Source organism: Haliotis asinina, chromosome 8, assembly GCF_037392515.1.
Source record: "Haliotis asinina isolate JCU_RB_2024 chromosome 8, JCU_Hal_asi_v2, whole genome shotgun sequence".
Taxonomy (NCBI): Eukaryota; Metazoa; Mollusca; class Gastropoda; order Lepetellida; family Haliotidae; genus Haliotis; species Haliotis asinina.
The window spans coordinates 19,638,904-19,661,563 of NC_090287.1; the positions used below are offsets into that span (position 1 = coordinate 19,638,904).

Here is a 22,660-nt window from a genome sequence, read left to right on the forward strand (position 1 = left end):
AACCTGAAACTATCATAAAAACTTTTCAGTTTCTGACACAATTACTCCTTAATCATTGCACAAAGCAACATTCTCATAACTATCCCCGAATCTCCATGTTGAGAATATTGCTGAGGCCGCGTGAAAATTGTAAAATTGAAATTATTGACACTGTTGTATCTTATCTTACACTTAAAGTTTCTTTTCGTATGAATTAATTCTAAAACTACTATAGCATAAAAAAGCATTCACTCACTCAAAATGTTGTTATATCAAAATATTTATGACATGCATATGCAACTTTGAATAATCAATACTTTTTTTATACCAAAAGTTCACTTTCATAAGAAAATATATATTACTACTATGGTAAGTACATCTTTATCATTCTAGTGTTACACCTGCTGTGGTCTTAACACTTTGACATATTGCTCCATGGTCGCCATGACTCCTGCCCAAACACCAACGAACATACTTTGTTAAAACATCCTGTCACAAAGTTTCACATTAAATATGGATGGTTCAACAGAAAGAAGATGTTTTCCTGAAAACTAGCTTTATTTGTATTCAAGAATAATATTCTCCCCCAGGATATGAGATTGTAATTGGGCAAATATTACAATCAAAGACTTCAGCGTGGAACAAGACCTTTGAAATTCTGAACAGCTTCTGTGACATAAGAAACCTTAATCAACTTCAAGGTTTTAGATGCATTCCTCCATAGAGGGTGCTTCTTTTTGTTCAACTGCACATAAAAGTTTATGTTATTTGATAGATTCTTTTACTTAGTCAAGTAAATGGAATCAAAGAACCTTATTTTCATGCAGGATGTGTCCATTGGAGATTAGATGCCGAATATAATTCTCCAACTAAACAGCATGCACAGGGCAAAAGGCTTGACTTTTCTGCCATATGGATTTTGATTAATAATTAACATCCATAAAACAACTTCAACACTTCACTGCCTGTTTTATAAAAATGTAGTGAGAAAAGGAACTAACTGCGCAAAAAAGAACATTTCTTATAATATTCTTTTTACACTGCTGTGTCAGCTTCGAATATTGATAAACTTGAAAGAATGTTCACCTTTCTTTCTGCTTGCCATTCCACCATTTCCATCATGTGCGAAACTGTAACAGCCTTTAATATTAGATGACATACAGAAAATGCAATCAATTGTGAATGTTCAGTTGATCGTGTCATAAGAATATAACATGGCATATGAAGTTCAGGAGTAGAGTTGCTTCAATGCCTTCTGCTCACAATGTTCAAGATGATGCATGTACACGGGTAGTAAGAGATGCTTCATTTCACATGAACAGAATAATTTATCAGCACCTACCATATTGAACATGCAACATCTGAGTATGGTCTGGGAATGTGTTCCATGTGCACAGGATGTTTTATACGCCCATGGATGCTTATTATCCCACTTATGCCGTGGAAAAGGTTGCCAATTTAGAAAATGTTAATTTTGATCGTAGCAATAATGTTAACATTAAACGTAAGCAATAAATAACCAAATAATTAACATCAATTTAGATAAAATAACATTAGGTAATTCTGTATTATACCCCAGGAAATTTGTTTTGCGTCACATGCAGTTCTCCAGGTTTTTCTTTTATAAAGCAGCCATACATCGCATTGCAAATGGTAATCATAACACTATTGTTTAAAATAACCAGGTTACAAATAACATTAATTTAGTAGACACACATAGATATTAAAGAGAATTTGATAACTGGAAGACAAGTCATTCATTGAATTTGTTGTTAATTCATCTAATACTTGCTGGAACAAATGGGTGGAAAACCCTGTTTGTCAACATATACAGCCTGCGTCCAGAAAGAAATGATGAATATTCCAAAAAGGGTATGTGAGTAGGATCATTTAAAATTGTGTTTGCCATCTTTGAAATTTGCTGCTCAAACCAACTGTCGATACTTTCAATAGGAAGCCCAATAATTTTTGATGCAGTGTTTATGACTTTTGAGAATTTGTTGTCATTCTGGACAGACAGGTTCGTGAACCAACTCAAGAAACTGAAGATTATGATAAATTTTGGTTTTGTAAAATCTTGTAATAGAGGATAGCTGTACAACTAACTTGTGCCTGAAGCATGTGACACATATGACATGCAGTTGATTTGTCCTTTGTTATGACTGTCATGTTAATACAAGTGTTTGTTGTTGATTTCCAATGATGACTGGACAATTTCACAATACATTTGGGTGTAGGGGTAGCTTAGAGGTTAATGCATTTGCACATCATGCAGAAGACCCGGTCCAGTAACAGGCCAAATTTTCCCCCTTGTGAAACTTTCTCTAGGTAACTCTCCCTTCTGATATAAGAGCAAAGGTAGGAAAGAAGTGGCCCAGCTAGGCCAGAAACTCTCCCCTTTTCATAGAAAAAAACACAGAACATCTTAGTTTTTTAAACAGGGGAAAACTTTGGGCCAGGAGTAAAAACTTTAGACTAGCCCAAACTTTCTCCTGGAATATCCTACAGCAAAACTTCCCTGCAGAAAGACTGGCGTAGGCCAGATTCACCCAAGAGAAAGTTTAGACCAGGGAAGAAATGGTTTGTTTCCTGGTCTGGAATATTGCTAAAAGTGGCATAAAGCTTATCTCACTCAATACACAAACTTTGGGCTGCCAGTGGGATTGAAACAAGCAAAGTACCTGACAAAGGCCACCAAATGTCTTTGCTTGAAATTTTAAGAAAGTAGATAAACTAAATTACAGCTTGACTGATGGTTTATCAATTAATAAATGGAGAAATATGTTCAGTGCAGTACCTTTTATGTTAATTTAAGTGATAATGTAGCCTTTTGTAGAAAGAGATGAAAACAAATTACTTCTAACTTGATCGCAACAGGCCCTCAACACGAGAAGGTTCAACATGTGTCACTGACGCATGTCCCAGTTTGTTCCCCAGAACCTAATGTACACAACATTTTTGATGTTATGGTTCTTTAAATGTTAGCAATGGTTTAAAATAATTTAGCATGAGTGAGTGAAACATTGATCAATACTGCATCAGCAATTTTGCTGCTATTTGCAGCGACTTATAAGACTTGGACTTTGGTGTGACTTGGACTCTGGTGTCTAATCATGTCAATAGTTTAACACAGGTACTCCTGTCTCTAACATATACACAAATGTCATATTCACAATTTTTGTTTAGCATTACAAAGTCACCAAGCTGTTGCACATTGTGCAGAACTTAGGCTAAATAAAAAAGTGAAATGTTTCTCGGGCATCAGCGCATCACTTTACTTTGTGCATGTGACAATATTTTATTAAAACATAATTTTGACTTGGCCGTGTTCCGATCATCCATTTGTCCACTACAAGAATGAGAGTCTGTAGGGACAAGTGTCACTGAATCTACAACTCATCAACACGTGCTAAATTACCCAAACTATATTTCTGAGAGGAAAAAATGTGTTCCATCACTATTTTTGTCATCAAAAATTTAAAAAAGAGTCATACCACCCTCATCACTTTTGAAAGAAATGTGCCGAAAAACATCTGATTTTTTTATGCAGCCTCAGACTATTTAAAGTAATACTGCACTTACACCCATAAAAATCCGGGTTAAAATTGGGATTCACTTATTAACTCATGTGTGTTGTAAATTGGACAGGGTGGTCAGGCTCGCCAACTGGGTTGACACATATCATTGTATCCCAGTTGGACAGATCGATGCTCATGCTGTTGGTCCCTAGACTGCCTGGTCCAGACTAGATTATTTATAGATCGCCGCCATATAGCTGGAATATTGCTGAGTGCAGCATAACACTGAACTCACTGACTCACTCACTCATACTGCTGTCAGAAATTAAAGATAAGAGTCTCTTTTGGATTATTGTTCACATATTTCTGAAAGCAAACAAGGACTGTTAAATCTACATAGTGGCAGAACTCAGCATGACTTTTCCATCTGTCACATCAGTCAAGAAATTTGTCAAGAAAGTTAAACAAAAGCAGTAAGTAAGTGTGTTGCATCTTATTTTGCTTCAGTCATATTCTTGCTATATTGATAATAGCTCGATTTTTTAGGGATGCTAACCTGCTTGCACCGGGTGCAACCTGAGATAAAGTTGCACCTGTCAGATTCCAGTCACAACATACACCTACACCTGGTACAAGTGTGACTAATAACTAGGTTACACTTTTGGGTTGCACTAGTGCAAGTAACAAAGTACTAAATAGAGTCCAGTTGATGTTTGGGTGAAACCAAATATTCACATATTGTACCCATGTGTGAAAATCACACCATGGACTCCAGTAAATGAGTGAAAGTTTCAAAAGGCGACTATCAGACTGACAATCCTTAAAAATCAAGTAGCAGATATGTTTTTACTTATTTTAAAATTTAAGCCAGAAATAAATAATTACTTCCTACTGCAGAATCAGTTCATTTTCATATAATTCTACTGTACAAAAGTTGAATGTACAAATAAAAGAAATTATATTGTAATTACAGAAAAATAGCAAGTGTTGTTTTAATGTTTTGTTCAATGAGAAATATTTCAACTGAAAATTTCAGTGGCCTATTTATGATACTTCTGGCAGTGTAAGAACTAGTTATGCTTCATTTCTGGTCATCCGTCATCACAGTGCTGAGCATCTGCTAAGTGAGGCTTGGTACACACAGGACAAACTTACCTGCATTGTGCAAAATCTTACTCAAGATTACTTATTATTCACATCTTAGGAAATCAATAACCTATCTCAGAATGAAAACAAGAAAGGCAAAAGAAAATAAGTGTGACTTCTGTCTCGAAAGCTGTCAGGAGGAAGGTGTGATGCTGTTGGCTGTCTGCAATGACCAACTGGGATGTCGTAACACCATGTTCAAGATCTGTCATGAATGTGGCTAAACGCCTGCTGGGGGGGTCATCAATGTTTGATGCAAGACAGCCTGACATGGTATTTATAGAACCTTTGCTCCACAAGCCACAGGCATTGATCAATACCCAGCCCTTCTTCAGGCCAACTGACCACAAACTCCACTGCCCAATTTGGATATTTTTTTTCTTTCCAGGAATGCTTCTTAGGGTGCAAGTCCATGGTCGGAGTATATTGTATAGGGCTTAGACTGTTTGATATCACTTGGAAGTTTGCCCTTTTGGCCCTCAGTCGAACAGGGAGAAGAAGCTGGTGTGATGTTCTATTTCTAGAAGGGTATTCTATGGGAAAGGACCATTTGTTCTGTCTGAAGAAGACTTGACCAGACCTGAGTAGTGGTTTTCATATTGTGCCTGAAATGTCATTAATCATGTTGTTTTCCCAACTCTGAAGCACACACATGTATATCTTGTGGTAAAAACAGAGTCAATCTAAAGGGCAACTAGCTATTGTTATTTTCCAATCCTTTTCGCTTTGGTTTTTGTTGTATCACATTACTGATTTAATCAATATAATAACGTCAAAGTCTTGATGACATATTAACACAAGTAAAGTTCAAAAATATTCCTAAGCAGTATTTCCATTGGTTTTACACACATTGATTTACTTTTGGATAATGCAGATGAGTTTGTACTATAAGAAATTTCAATAAAACTTTGCACTGCTATTTATACTGTACATTACAGTAATCCCATCACGCCTAGTTTATGCATAGCAATCATTCATGCATCATGTCCATGTGCAACTGTGTAAAAAGAGGCATCACAGAACTACATGGCTATGAAACTGCTATTCTCAACAACATGATGCACTACAAAGGGGATTGATTCTTACTTTAACTCATGCCCAACCCATGGACCCATTCGTTTACATGTTAATTTACTTTAACTTCAGGTGCACATTTAAGGGCTGTTAATCAACGAGCATCTTTTTATATCTAATAATAGAAAATACTTCAGATATATGTGAAATTTAGTAAGGATTAAAATAGGACACTTACATTTTTAAAGGTTCTCAGAAACAAAGACACAAGGTACTCCCGTCAATTTAAGAATTTTCAATAGTGTTTATGCCCCGTGGAATTACACATGTATGTTTTGTTGGTTGTGTGTTGTTAACACTGCATTTCATATTTCAGCTCTAGGGTGTCAGTGTGTAACTAATTGAGTCTGCATCAGAAAAATCCAGTGATCAACATCATGAACATGAGTCAACACAACGTGGATATGATGACATGTGTAAGCCAAGTCAGCAAACCTGACCAGCCAGTCCCATCAATCACCTCAAGCATGGGTTGCTGAACACCAACCCTAAGCCAGATCTTCACAGGTTCATGAACAGGTACCATATAGGGACATAGATGTATCACGGTATCACTAGATTTTAATCTGTTTGAAAATTGTCTACACACTACCACCCACTTTGGAGTTCATTTAACCTGAACTGCAAATCAACATTTACACCAATGACACCAAACAAATTGCACCTTTTCATGTTTTATTATTGTCATTATTTCAAACAGTTACAAACAAGTATATCATCAACAAGTTCAGGTGCGACATCATTGTCTCTGATAAACGTAATATCATATCAGATGATGTCTGTTATACATAAACCTGCAAAATACCTTTTTTACACAGACCACATCTGAATCCAGAGAAATCATGTACCGGTAATTTACTGAAAATAAACACAGCAATTACACAAAGAAGGGATTGCAAAGCAGAACTGGTTAAGGTATTGATGTCTGTTTTGCAGCAACCTTACAAGATTGTAAGATTCAGACACATAAACAAGGATAAACAGATGTGGATCTGTCGAGGTTTTATTATAATCTAAAACAATTCTCAAATCAGCATGATATCAAGTAGGACCCCGCATTGAGCTAAGCTTGTGCAATAAAATGCTGAAAAGGCAGACCAATGTTTGTCAGAGGAATTTTGGATTCATCCACATTGCAGTTTTATCAAGAATTCTGCAGGCTTTATTGTCTAACGGCCTATTACAGTCTGCCCATTATGCAGCATTATTAGTAAGAAGGTGAGTGGGTGAGTGAGTGTGTGAAAGAGTGAGTGAGTAAGAGTTTAGTTTAATGCTGTACTCAGCCATATTCCAGCTGTATGGTGATGATCTGTAAATAATTGAGTCCAGTGATTAAAAGCTTTGACATCATACTATGCTATGTTCAGGTGAAATGATTTTGCATGTGTTTGTGTTTTCTCGAAATCCTGGAGTTGTCACTACTTGTACTTCATATTCAGGAAGACATTCAGATTATATATGTTATCCAGTTGATGAAAAGACTGCAGGACATCTTTTCACATAAAAAAAAGTTTCACAAATGTGGAGTCATCACTATTTGACTTTCATAAAACCATATTCAGATTATATTTTTTATCCATAGAACAGACTTTGCAGCAGTTTCTCATGATTCTTGCAAAGATGTTGCCACTTTGTTTGAAATATACGTAACGCATATTTTGCAGTCGCTATTATTATTTTATATACAGCACATAACATAAACATTGGGATTTAGCAGATTTACTTCTTGTTAGGAGAGTTCATTATCAGTTATCCAGCATACCAGTATATCTATATATTTGCACAAAAGTTATATATACTCAATAAATAAGGCTGCAAAACTCAGTAAACAAACTAAACAAAAGACAATCTTCTTAACTTCACAATGCCATTTGTAAGTGACATATAAATCAAAAACCATTTGTTCATCACGTAACTTTTTTTTCTCTCCTAGGGCCATTTGACAGATTTCATATCAACTCCATTACAGACATGTTGTTTTTACTGGCTCAGTCAAACACCAATATGTTTTCTTATCAGAAAGCTTCCTCGCAGCTAACAGAAGAGACGTGCACTGCTGTTGCTTTAGGGGCAGTTTAAGAACTCCCAGACAAATGTATATTCAAAGTTCTTTGAACACTGCACTTTTGTCATCAAGGAGTTTTACTTCTAGTTGAAAGGAAGATGTGATTGAAATTTTAGTACTTCATTTTCCAGACAAAAAAGCCACTGTTTTAAACCAGTTTTTCTCCTTTCATTTGCTTTAAGGCAATTTTGTTCGTGAAATTGGTCTAGTCATGTAAATTCCCCTAAGATGTCTATTCTTCACTGCATTCCATAAATATGCAAATCACAAGTCCACCTACACTGACTAGTAGAGCATATGGCTCCAGGAGGGGAAATGGAATCGTTCCATAAATCACTTCCTTGTCGGAGAGCAGATGTTTCTTATGCCTTCAAGAAATTGCCTAAAAATGTGAAGAGCCTTTGGAGATAACATGATTAATTTCTCTTTCAAAACAGCACAATCTGTTTGTACAAGAAAATATATGATGAACCATATCTGAACAAAGACATGAGTAACATCCTGAAAATTATACATCAAATGAAATCATGCAAACTGACAAAGTCATATGTAATATTTTCCCCACCAAATATTGCATAAAATATCACTTTTGAACATTGGCAGCTGATTAAAAAATTCAGTACATGGCATAATTTGAACAATCACTAAAAGGCACTAGTAATACCTAAATAGACTTGTAAAATAAATCCAAAAAAGTAAGACACAGTCATTCATAGAGAATATCAAGGATGCAGTGTAAAGGTTTCAGTGTTTGTCATTCACTCTAAATTGATTCCCTTTACATGGATAATGTGAGAAGCCAATGCTTGGGAGTCCCAAGATATAGTCAAGCTTGAATGTGTCAGAAGCAGCATAACTCCCTCCCAGTGCAAATCCAAAGCCATATGTTATCCTCAGAGTTCCATTTTCAAACATGAAAGTAGCAAATTAGCTAACTTGTGTCAAACAACATATACAAGCAGTCAAGAACTGTAAAAAGTTATTTTTTTCAACTGGCCTGTATTCTATACCATTATTCCCTGATCACCAACTGGAATTCTTTTGACTGACAATATACACTGTCGAACTACCAGCAGTTCCAGGTATCTATATCAGTACAGAGGCAATGTGTAACATTAACACTATCAAAAATGTGGAAAGGAAAATTATGGATCACAAAATGTTTCAGGGTTTTTACTGGCCCTTCACCAGGTGGGCAACAGAGCCCAGAACCAGAAGACATGAAGACTTGAACCATGCATAAAAGGAGAGGTTATTATCCATAATATGAGTGACAAGTGTTTATGGAAGATGAATGTCTTGACTGTACAATAGTCATTTCTTTATAGATACTTGTTTTCAAGCATCACAAAATAATTTAAAAAAATAAAATCCACAATACTTTTTGTCATAATATCAAACCTCCATATGTGTACAAAGTTATATAAACAAACAAAATACTTCACAGAAAATATTTCAGCTACCTTAGCATTACTTTCGCAACAACAGCAAAACTCACGAACAGCAAAACTCAGCCAGTCATAAAAACACAGGTCTTTAAGACCCCATGAACGTTTCTGGAATACATAAACGTTATCACTCGCGGAAATGGTTGTTAAATTATACAAGGACGTCAAACTGTGTTGGCAATAGTAGCTTCGAAGTCGCACCGAACACGTGCTCGTTGTGAGAGCGAATTGCCATGGGAATCCCTACCTGTGATAATGGACGTTCTTAGTTTCTAATGACACCATGACCGCTCCCCGTCTGTCACCGTAACAGTGGACGGGTTAGGGGAGCAAAGAAATTCTAATGACAGTGGAATGAATTACATTTGACGCTTCCAGCCTTAAGGAGATACTGAAAATAATATTTTCTAATGAACTAAATCATAATCAAATATGAAACATTACGAAGTAGTCAGTTTTGTATATTATGAAGCATATATACGCCATAGTGCAATCCAAATCACTACGGCGAAGTAGACGACATGTTCGATATTGATACATCGGGTCGATATGTGTTTATCAAAAATTAAATGTGGTAGTTCTACCCAATGTAGTCTTCCGTTTTAAAGTACGAGAACTTTCATATCTGTAACTGGTTCGATGTGAAAAGCTACGGAAAATCAAATCAGGGATGTGATGCAGTTTGACAGGTTTCGTTCGTTGGAAACAGACGATATCAATTTTGATTGTGACGTCTGCTAATGTTAGCGCTAGAACACCTGCCACAACACTGATTTAGCACATTCCACGACACTTACCTTTAAACGAATAGATACAATGTTCATTAGAATCACTGTTGTAAAGTATCGCGAGAGTTAAAGCGCATCCAATGTGTCATTTTGACCAGAACTCCCAATAGGAACCATTTTCTTCGCAAGCAAACAGCGCCGACGCTTCCATTCACCAAAAGCGTAGACCTGCTGCGTCGAACGCCCTCTATGAAGAACTTGCTTGTCAATCGCATCCGGGCAGTGCCGCAGTTTCAGATCGATCTCCAATATAGCGCGCTGAATCATTATAATAATTAAAGCATCAGTGGTTTGAAATCGAAACCATACCACGTGTTTCAAATCCGTGCCAGACGATAAATCCGGGACGTTATGAAAATTATACAAGCACCGACGGGGAATTTCATGTTTCCCGAGACCTTTGTTATATCGAGGTGATAATTTACGCTCTCCACACTATATTGAACTTGACAATGGTGCCGCGGTATTGATAATAAGATATTACAACATGTTTAATCATTTTTACTCCGAGTGTACCTTCTAATAGAAAAAAATAGCTTTGAAAATCCTTCCGCGATTACCAGATCATCGATTGATTTTCTGTCCGCATTCGCCTCCATTGCAATAATTCTCAAACTTTGAGCGCTCGTGATGCACCAAACGCCAATATTTCGAGGTACTGATGTGCGTAACCATCTTGGTGTTGTAAAAAGCGGCGTGTTTATGTGTACACCACTAGCAAACAGTTTGACTGACTTGTTTGCTTGTAAAGACAACTTGCGATAAAAGGGCGAATATATGGTGACTGGTGCGATAGGATTGATTGTAAGTGAGTGTCCGACATCACTGGAGGATGGGCACTCGCGGATGAAGATAGACAAATGGATTGAAATGAGCGTATTGAACAGAGTGGAGAGGGTTTTGGAGAAGTGGAGATGCACATGAATCACGAAGTCAAAGGTTAGCGGTGAATGCTCCTGGGTGAATTTATTTCTGGGGAGAAACGGGGTGGTCGCTACACACCTCTGGATAGGTGGAACACCATTGGTGGATGATGACAGATCTATGTGCTGAAATCAGCGTGTTATGGAGTCCAGTATAGATCGGTGACCACTGACAGACTAAATACATAGAGTGAAACCCGCGTATGGCTAGTATGGGAGTACTTGTGCAGGTGGATTAGCATTACCTGATAATGATTGATGAGTGTATTGAAATCAGCATATGACTTTTATGGAAGAACTGTCATGAGTGCGTCAGAATTGGCGGATGGCTGAGCTTGGTGTTTGAAGCGTCCAGCCTCTACTAGTTTTCCCATAAAGGCCAATTAAGGAACTATATTTGCATTAAAAAGTTAGCCGCAGCTAGGCTTAAAGCTTCAATTCGTTTTGCGATTACCTAAACACAATCCATCATTGTGTTCACTATTCATTATAACCACCAAGTATGCTCATGAGCAATAATCATGCACCGCACTCTTCTTTAGTACTAAAACACGATTGTTGTATATGCTTTGAAAACCAAATTCCGTGTGTTGAAATGGTCACTATAACACATTTTACTTAATGTTGTGATTGTTTGAATCATTTGTAGTGATCACCTCAGTACCTTGTAAAGACACTCCTCGCGCGGATTACATTTGCCACTTTCCTCCTCATATTGACATTCAAGCATCAAATCCTCAGCTACACCTACAGGAGTGTTTGCGTAACTCGTGCAGATTTAGAACAGGAGGGTCTCTGGCAAAGTTCCTTGGTGCTCATGTAAGGACGTCTTTCTCTCCTTGCGTTTCATGGTAAGGTTTCGGATGCGTTGATGGGCAAATGTCCAGTAGCGATAATAGAACGTTTACCCCTAGAGTTGTCGTCCTTGACTGTCAAGAGGATAGCACGACGATGGTTTCCAGCATTTCCTGTTGACCACTGAGCAAGACAGGTAACGTAAGGATATCCAACTTGCAGTCATATGAAACGCAACACCACGCAGTCACTGAGGTGGCCCCTAACGGCTCAGCTGCATGGATCATCTATTGGTGACCTGCTTCCGACGGCGTCTCCTCGGACCAGCAGCTCATGCCACAGCTTCCTTGTTGTGGTATCGTTGGAGAGTTGGGCTCTTTCCATTGGCACCGACTGACAGATGGACAGATTGTTTATTTGAGTTCCACACCTCATACAATAAGAGAGTAAGATTCTTTATGGATAACAACTTCTTCATTACATATGATACAATAACTCATACAATAACTAAATTACGAAAAACTTTACAAATTAAACTGTACAGTAGATGGAAAATAGAATGTAGTTTAAAACGTAACACTCATAATGAATTGTATGAAACGTTTTTCCCTTTTCGTAAGATGAATGGCAGGTTTTGGCATCTAAAGTACATATTGCATAATGCAATTGTTGGATAAAATATAGTGTTTTTAGTATCACATACAGTGTAAAACTCCGGGCATATAAAATGGCATATTTGTAAAAGGTTAAAGGAGAATACTAACGTAAAACTATTTTTTTGATATATGGAAAAGGGCATTCTAAAGATCACTTTCCGTATCAAAATGTCTCAAAAAGTTTGTAAAATCGCAGTAAAACGTGAAAAACGACCTCGGATTTACGCTTATTACGGAAACACCCGACAGTTAATGAGCAGAGGCGGTGTCACGTGACATGACGTCAAACGTGACTATAGCCGGTGGCATTCTCTTTGGTTTCAATACAAACTATTTATTAGGTAGTTTGTCCATGTGACCCAAAGTACAATTGATTGTGACGACATAGCCATAACACGTGACAGGAAGAACATATGTACATCTTCATGAACAGGAAAACACACGTTTCATGAAAATAGCGACAGAAGTTATGTTTTGGATATTTTATGTACCGAGAACAAACTTTGGAAACTGATTAATTATTTTGTTCCAAAATGCGCATACCTTTCACATACAAATAATACATGGTACTCATCTTCGAGAACTCCTAGATTATTACAACATACATCAACAGTGCATACAGGAATGCTTTCATTACTACAATGTTCTCAATAAATTAACTTTAACCTATGGCAATGCAATATGTAATTTACAGAATGCACGAGTCAAGGTGTTATCACTTAGTACTGTAAGGTTTTATTTCAGGCTGTAATATTAAATGAAAGATTAAATGAGATGTTTTCACTGTACTTTAATATAGTGTGACTGTGATTAGGGCATTCCGATGTCAATTGGTGTTGAAAGTATGGGCTCCTGACTCAGAATGATCGGAATATTTCTCTTGCCTAAATCTGTCTTTATACTTGGAAAGCGGATGAAATGGTGGCTCTTTTCATTGTTTGATGATTCCATGCATCCCCAGACAACTGAATAAACTGCCATTTGCTAAAACGACAGAAACAACACGACTTGTATTACTGCAGCGCTTGGTTTTCGGGAGCTAGTCACACCTGACGTCACGAGCGGTAAGGTCACGTGACTGCCAACGGAACATGCATAATGGCTTTAGCTTTCACACAGCAAATTACTGAAATTCTCTCATATTCCCCACAGACTAGTATACAGGATAGTTGATTAATACATACATTTCCCCCGATGTTGCGACAGGACATCCCTGCGTTATGCATGCCAACCATTTGCCACCGGGTATTTTCTGAAAATCAACTCTTGCCATGTCAAGAAATGTTTTGTCCTGTCGTGCACTGTTATGCAACTATGAAATATATAATCTGGTGTAGTTAGCATCTACAGGCGAACACACCACTAAGCTTTTGAGATAATGTATGGAATTTGTGCTTTACCTGCCTAATCTACTATGCTAGGGTATGTTCGCCTGTCTGGACCACAATTTTCAAACTTGTCCTTGAACCTAACCAGCAACTGGTTTGTTATTAATTCATCCTTTGTAAACTACATTTTATAGCTATCAGATAGATAGTGTTTCGAAGTCAGCACAAATGTTGGCTTGTACGGGAACATTATAGATGGATCAGCAGTGGCGGACTTTAAGAGGGCAAACGTATTGGATGAAGCAAAGGATGGATATAAATGGGAGGACAAGTATTGGTAGATCTGCATGAGACGGTGCATGTATGTGTGAAACATTACGAATAGTAGAGGAGAATAAGTAGGTCTTTTTCTGTTGCTTTTAACGCCGCACTAAGCGCTATTCCATCTCCATGACAACGGCCTGCAATTGCTACAGTCAGAACTAGACGATCCAGCAACTGATAATGCGAACGTCGTCTAGATTCAATGACACACTAACAACCGGAAGTCTGTTTCACAAAGCGATCGTAGCGCTACGGCGTCGTAAGTCTACGTTGAAGTATGGGAGATACGGTCACCTCAGCGATACGATCGCTTTGCGAAAAAAGCACTAAGGTGGTCCTAATTTACTGAAGTTACCCTAGTGACTTACGACCACCTCAGTGCTTACAACCGCCTTGTTCAGTCACCTTTCGCTATTTTGTACGAGGGGGGTGGGGGTGGGGGGTGGAACACTTGCTGGTAAAACAGCCAGGTAATCAACAAGTGTGTATTGTCAAGATGGGGTCATCTCAAAAGCTGCTATCTGGTTACCACTGGAATTCTTCAATGGGAGTCAGTGTTGCCACTTTCAGAATCGGTGTCGCTGTCGTCAGAGTCTATCCTGATGACGACTGGCTTGATGGTGGCATGGTCCAGTCCACTTTGTTCCCAATAATGTCTTTCTATTTCATTCTCAACTTTCTCAACGCACTTTTGCCATGTTTCCTGCGTGATGGTGTCTATTGACTGTTGAATAATCGTCTGTACATCCCGAAGTTTGAATGTTACATTTTGCCTGCCAACATCCGATTTCATGATACCCCAAATGAGTTCTATTGGGTTTAAATCGCAATTATAGGTGGCAATCGCAAAACTGAATGACCATATTCTGTAACGTACCCATCAACCTTAAAGACAGGTGTGGTTTTATTTGACTTTATGATGTCATACAGAACAGGTTTGGCTGCTTTTTCTGGATACGATATTGCTTTGTTTTGCAACCATTCTATCATGTCCCCCTTCTTACTGTTACATTTTGTGGTCTTTGCATTAGGTACCTGAACGCCATGATATGGAGCGTTATCCATGACAATCAGACTTTTGGGGGGCAGTGCTGGTACCCATTGATCTTGTACCCATTCTAAGAGAACCACCCCGTTCATTTCGGTATGATAGTCTCGGTTGTCTTTAGATTTTGCCTTGAAGACTAGGGAGCAGCCAGGTAGGAATCCCCGACTCTTGCAACCAGCATGGAGCACAATCAGTCGCTCTCCCTTGCCAAGTGGTAATTTTCTGGCACAGGACTCTGAAGAGGAGCTACCGAACCATTGTGTCCCTGTGGTATGGGAAGCATTTACCCATGTTTCGTCCAAACATACAGGCTCGTAACCCTCTGTACGTTTCTTTCGAATTGTGGTAAGTACTGGTTTCTTAGTCGAACAATATCAGACCTCTCGCACAGTGCACGTCTATTTTCTGAGCCTACTTTTTTGTAACGGAAACCAAATTTGTGAAGCAACTTCCATAACTGAATGATTTGTCTCCATATGGTTTTTCAAAATACAAAGACAAAGAAGACAAAGGTATTTTGTTTATATAGAGACTTAATGGCGTTGTTGAAATGAATTGACTTTCTCACATCGTGTGGGTTTTGAGATGGCCCCCTCAGTTGTGTCCGTGCAGGTTGAATCGGTACAGTTTTTCAAGATTTTTAACTTCCCTTCCGTCATCCCAACAGCACGTGCAGTTCGTAAACGATACTTAGCCAAAGCATATTGAGGCCTACCTCAATATGTTAAACAACTTTTTTATTCGGGTGTCCCAAATTATGAGACACATCATCAGAGTTGGTCTGTCGATTTCATGTGGAAAATTTGGTTTTGTTGCAATTTTTAGATTTTGTGTTAGTGAGCAATTCATTGGTCTCAAATGGAATCAAACGGAGTGCAGTCGCCTTTGACGGCAAGCATGGTTTGCTGATGATCAGCTCTTAACCCGCACTTCAGGGTGTATTGTTAACGTAACTCTCTTTGTAAACAATGGATTGTTTTGCAAATGTTTGTATTTGAACATAGAATTGGAATCACAAATCGATTAAAATATCATTACTGATTCTAAAGGGGTTTTTTAAAATAAAAATGTATATAATGTATCGCAGTAATCGTAAACCTTGGATACAGGAATAAAATGAATAAGAAGAGAAATGTTGATTTATTAAATTTTATAAAATGCCAAATACAATATTTTTATGTTCTCATTTAAAGGTTTAATTGCTTCCCCTATCAGGAAACGGATCATATGATTATCTATTAAAGAATGCAAACAATCCAGTACTATCAAACAATGCTTCATCACAAACATTAATTGTGAAATCAATGGTTTCAACCTTTACATTCAGCTGGAATAATATCAGTTGACATTCATTCTTATCACATCGTACTTATTTGGTTCACATTTTAACATTATATATAACGATAGAACTAAACTAAATGTTTACATTTATTTGGCTTTGAAAAACATAACCTAATACATTCAATGCGAGGGTTTGCCCTGAAAGCAAACATGAGAGAATGCATGGAAGTGTGACAGACAGTGCGATAAAGTGATTTGTACAGCAGGGGACATTTTTTCGCAACTTTATTTATGCTGCTTGACACACAGGTCCCTTATCTGAACTGACTGCCTTTTGAATAAAGAAATATAACCCGACATCTCCTTATAGTCATCTTTTCACACTTCGTATAATAAACCGAGATGGGCACACGCCCTGTTGATAGCACAGGACCCCATTCTTTTTGATAAGAGAGAGATATCCTCAAATGGTGTTTCTTTCTCTGTTTGATTTGACACAGAGCGAGTGTTTGAGTTCGCTGGGGCTTTGGAACAGATTCGGTCAAACAAGTCAACGGAGGCGACTTGAGGGCTTTAATTGCGGTTACCAATATTGAATCAAGTCCATACCGCAATATGTTTCTGGGTGGTTTATAGATAATATAGAGCAGGGTATTTGAACAAAATATCAATGCCGTAATTTGATTAGAACTGTTTATTTTACTGTTTATTAATAACAACTCTGTGTCGGCACCAGGCGCGGTAGTTGGTGATGGTGGCCATGTTTGTGATGTATTCTGGACAACTGTGTTTCACGTAGGGTTTATGTAACAACCGCGTTCGCAATTTCTCCCTTGGCTTACCGCCATGGCATTTATGCCTCAAAGAAAAGTGGATCGAAGCAGAATATCCTCGTACGTTAGAACTATATTACAATGTCAGTCTGTATAGTCAGCGAAGTATCCCCTGCGTAGCCTTGCTCTAGGGCAGTACTGAATGCTAAGCCCATGGATGAGTAGTAATTCTGTTCTTTAAAGAGGCTATCAAAAGATTGCTTTACACAATGATCATACTGGTAAACACAAACATGGCGGAGTGTTGACTGAAAATGCACTTTCCAATATGGCTGTCATGACAGCCATGTTTAAAGTCAGACTGAAATTAACTTTCAGTTATTTGAGCTGCAAATGTACATGTATTTTCTTCTTTGCGAGGAAAAGTCAATTCATTTATGACTGTAGATTGTGGTATATTTTGTAATAATTAGAAATGAATTCTTAGCTATAATAGTTAAATGGGCAGCGTGCCCCAGTCGTTGATAGTATCACAGTTGACTCTGCAGAGATATATCCCCATAATGCTTTTGTATATCAATCCCTTGCACTTATAATGTTTTCTGCTGTGTCAGCAACATGCCTAGCATTTGCCTTGGGCTGTACTGAATGATGCGCTGCATAGTAATTCCATTCTTTAAAGAGGTAAGTCTGGATAAACGGACAGTGCATTACCCCAATCTATATTTATATATTTTTCAGAAATTATCATTTCAGCTATTAATTATTACCTTAGAGACACGTGTAAGTCTGTTCTTTACGTGGTATCCAGGACTAGAATACACATCTGAAAACATGGTATTTGCAGAAGGTATCCCCAACTGCCGTTCTTTACAGTGTGACTAGGGCCAGAATATGCATTTAACAACAAGGTATTGCCAGGAGTCTAATTGTTTCACCAGCGCCTTCTTGGGGCTATTGCATGGTTAACATTACACCTTACATCTTACTGCTTATATACATCAATATTTCCTTATCATCAGTGGGTTCTTTTGTCCTGAAGTTGTTATCGTCATTCTACCGTTCTCTTGTTTTAAAGAAAGACGTTACTGTCGTTTCGCTGAGCAGTTCCAGTGATGACGCCATTCACTGAAATCCATTTCTGAACAATAGTGGTGGTAGACTCATGTGTATGTTTGAACCATTCTGAAAGCATGGTGGCCCACTGATCTAAAGCGCCACAAATCGATTTAGTCCCTAGTTAGTGCCAGGATTCAGTGATCATAGGTTCAAATACCCTATTTGCCTATTTTGCCAGAATAAAACCAAACCTATTCATGTCAACGTGGGTTCAAAGAGGTAGACGTCCTACCCTGAGACACTTTTTCCATTCTTTCAAAGTTGTCTCAAAGTAATATCGCTGAAATACTATTCTAAATGTACTCCACCTCACTATGCAATCCCTCCAAAGAACACAATTGTTACCTCTAGTATTGATATCATAAGATAACAGTTCCAACATCTAGGTTCCTGGGTCCAAAGGTAAGCAATAACATACTCCATTTTTCAGTCCGAAAAAACACTTAATAAATAATTTGTAACAATTCCAAGATAGCAGTTGTATCCTGCTGTTTAGGTCCAGATGCGACACAAGAGATGATTAAGTTATGATGATTAGCTACAAAGTAATCACTGACGTCTTGTATTGCTTTGTGCTTTTATGGTTCATGTTTGAGTGCTTCTATTGTTCACTTTGAGGACTGATTCTGTGATATTGTGAAAACAACGCTAAATGTGCTGTAGCACTCACGTCACAGACTCATAGTGCTCATGAGTTCTCAAAGAACGTTTGGAACCATGGTCTAGCGGAATAAGCGTCTGCTTTGGGAGTTCCATCCAAGTCATCCATGGTACTGGTTCCGGCTCACACAAGTTGTCACAGAGATAGATATGTGCAGCCATGTATATATTGTCATTTGTTTGAATTAGTAGATAAACGAACTCTGTTTTCAATTTCGCGATCTTTTATAGTTGATTTTAGATCGCTAAATGTAATTTAAAAAACCGAACGGGTTAGTACTGTTTTGACGAGCTCTCAGACAATCAGAATCGAGCACTACACAATGTCGTGCTAGAAATGTTGCGTATAATTTCATTTCAGTTATCCTTACGCCCATAATATTGTTTTCTTCCTCGTCAAAAACCTCAAATTGTAAACATATTTTGCATTCTGAAATATACACGGTCCTACTGTAGTTTTAGAGGAAGGTATTTGCGTTTTACTGTATCCCCAGGCAAGAAAGTAGCTGTTATAAACGTGAAGCCTGTTATAATTACATATCTAATATGCATGTAGATATAATGCCACATCCACGATTCGTGTCTCATAATTCATGCCTAGTCTCACAAGCTAGGAAGTAAACACTTTGAAGCACTGTTTCATGATTCAAGAACCGCTCTTCAATCTATCGTTGAGTCTTTGATCGTGATTCACACCACTGCGTGTAAACCAAAAATAAACATTTAAAACTAGAATTCCGTGCTCATATTTTTATTTCTAAAATCAAATTATGATGCTGGTGTGGAAATTAAATAAAATTTCAGGACAATTTCATAGAATGACAACAGCTGCAGATGTCAGGTTGCTGGTCGTGTTCCAATTCGTTGTTCCAAGTGGCGTTGTCCAATTCACTCCTAATTATTACCAAAGTACATGTTAGATAAATCCATTTGCGGTTGTAAGAAATGACCCCGTCCTTGTGCATCGAAATGTCTTTAAAAAGCTTGCAGCTGTCAGAGGCGTGGGATCTAAGATGGCTATCGTCACTTCGATCTCGCGTGCTTTCTCGCCGTTTCTCGCTGTACTATTCCCTACAGATCTCCAAGAGCTCTCACTGCTATTTCCTCGAATGAAATTGGCATCCTCTATTATCTTTTCCGAATATACATCGGGGTGCGATCGGAACAGTGCACGTTTTGAACTATCACTTTTGTCTGTCCGCACTAAATGGATTACAAAGAGGCAAATATGCATAGAATGTCAGACTTATACTTCTTGAGTTATGGTCCAGATACCTAAAGAACGGTAAACATCCCCATGAAGGTATAAAGGTTTGATGAGCACTATGCTAGTAAATGTCAAAGTACGATATAGACCAGATATGATGACAGGCGGAAATGGGGCGTTAAATGAGCACTGATATAGATCGAGATACAGACACCAAACACCAGTGATGTACCAGCATCTCATCATTCGGCTGCAAGTATTCGGTACCAATCCAGACTTTCCTAGACTGTAACTGTCAGGGATATTTGTACATATGTTTAGAGAACAATATGACAATGGTAATTTTAAATGTCAATTATAATATTGTGTTCGTCATAATTCCCTTGAAGTTTTATCAATGAAGATGTACTATGTGTGCGCCTTCGCAAAAATGAAGGTCACATATATATACAAGATGTTTATAAGCTCACATGTTAAGTTCAGAGGAGAGAACAATCGGGTCCATCAGAGGAAAGAACAATCGGGTCCATCTGAATCGTCTGTCATTCATCTTTTAAATGGTTTACATAAGGTTTTGAAGGATGGAAACAAAGAAGTCTCCCATGCGTATATAACAAAGAATAACCCATATACTCATTGGATGAAATATTTAATAACATATCCATTAGGCCGTAATGTGAAGAATGAAGAAGACATTAATAAACTAAGTTATGTTGAACGCACCAAGGTACTCGTGTGAATACCCCATAGCTCGTTGCTGCCTACACGCCCCTGATAAGCATTCACACCTGGAATCAGTGAGTGATGTCTAATTACGCCGCATTTATCACTATTCCAGCAATATCACGGCGGGGGACACCAGAAATGGGCTTCACATAGTGTGACCATGTGAGAATCGAACCCGGGTCTTCTGCGTGACGAGCGAACGCTTTAACCACAAGACCACCCCTCCACCCCTTCATATCTGGAAGTCTGTTTCGTGTTGTGTATCTGGTCCTCAAATCTATGTGTAATATTTGTGAAGTGACCGGTTTCAGGTATGCCAGCTTATTTATTTACTTTACGTTCTCAGGGTGGAATAGACGTGACATACCAGCATACAGATTTAGTGTTATGATGGATTTTACAACGTCAATAACTGTTATTGTGTTTGTTAGCCGAATTATACCAGAGACTTTAACACTCATTAACTCTACTTATAGCTAACGTAACTACCAATACAAAACCTTGGATGGAAATCCACTGTCACCTCGAGAGACGGAAAGGGTTTTACATAGAGCATGGGTCTTCGATTGAAATAAGGCAAAAGGTTGTCTGTTTCTACTTAGTACTAACTTACTTCGGTTACTTGTAATTTCTTTAGTGACATGGAGTAGCGTTGTGGATGAAGTGTTGGCTCGTCACGCTGAAGACCCGGGTTCTAATCCCCATATGGGGATATGACCATTTCTGGTGTTCACCGCCGTGATGTTGCTGTAATATTGCTAAAAGCTGCGTAAAACCTAATTCAGTCAGTCAGTCTTTAGAGACAAAATGCAAACTGCCTTGGTGGGAGTGAGAATGAGTTACATGAAGTCGTGACAGTTTTACCAAGGGATGTGGCGCATATTGAAGGTTTGTTTGTTTGCTTGTTTGAACATGTCCTGTTCAATGTTGAAAGGGATTGGGCTCAAGTCATTTAACTTATTACTGTCCGCCCTCATCAGAAACACGAGCACACGAGCAATAATGCATGGACGTAATGAATGGACATAAATATTAAGAACTATTATTCATTAATCGAAGCGCTTACGTCGTACAATGTATCTATAAACATAACTGAAGATATTTTCATTAATAGTATTTGGCAGAGCAGGGTCGTCGTTAAGAATAGTATCAATGTCTAAGTGAACGTTTGATAGTTCAAAACTTTGCTTCAGATCAAAACGGCAGCTGACAAATGTTGGCCATTTTGAAAAGAAATGGTTTGCATCTTCCACTGGGGCACCACAACTGCAAGCCTAACTATTTGGTAAATTAACACGAAAATTGAAGACTTGTGTCTGTATAAACCAAGAGAACGGGTATGGTACTGCCACAGATGGCCTGGACTAATCCTCATGTAATTCTGCAGCAAATCGCGGTGCCCACAAGCATGCACATGATCATATGAACAGTTTACTGATTCTGGTTTCATCAACCACCGGTTTGCTTTGATCATGGAACGACGTCAGAATACTGAAATGTTGATGCTGCAACGAACAACGCCAATCACCCATACTGTTCACTCTCAGTATCACCACCTAATCTCAGTGCTTGAACGTAGTCTGATAATCGACGAGCATCTGGAGACATTTGATTCGAAACAAATTAGCGGATCAACCGTTTGAATGTTAAATTATTAGATGACTTTGTTATCTTAAATGTTTTGTTACAAAAATAGTTTCAGCAGACGGTTTAATGGTCATCATATGTTTCCTTTAAGAAATAATAAAGTTTATATGGAACGAACATTTATGTTGTGCTGGCGATTAGGTGACTCTGAGGGT

General features: G+C 38.1%; 1 protein-coding gene across 6 annotated transcripts in view; it reads right to left on the reverse strand.

Annotated features, from left to right (window-relative positions):
- The window catches only part of LOC137295072 (neurexin 1-like), a 168,183-nt gene extending 157,995 nt beyond the window's left edge, over nucleotides 1–10,188 (reverse strand). For 4 of the 6 annotated variants that reach the window (XM_067826347.1, XM_067826348.1, XM_067826346.1 and 1 more), the window contains exon 1: nucleotides 10,028–10,155. The gene's annotated coding sequence lies outside the window, so the exon portion shown is untranslated. Of the gene's footprint in view, nucleotides 1–1,065; nucleotides 1,121–10,027 lie in introns of those variants that run through there. The other 2 variants (XM_067826351.1, XM_067826344.1) reach the window with 2 other exon arrangements.
- Between the last annotated feature and the right edge of the window lie 12,472 nt (nucleotides 10,189–22,660).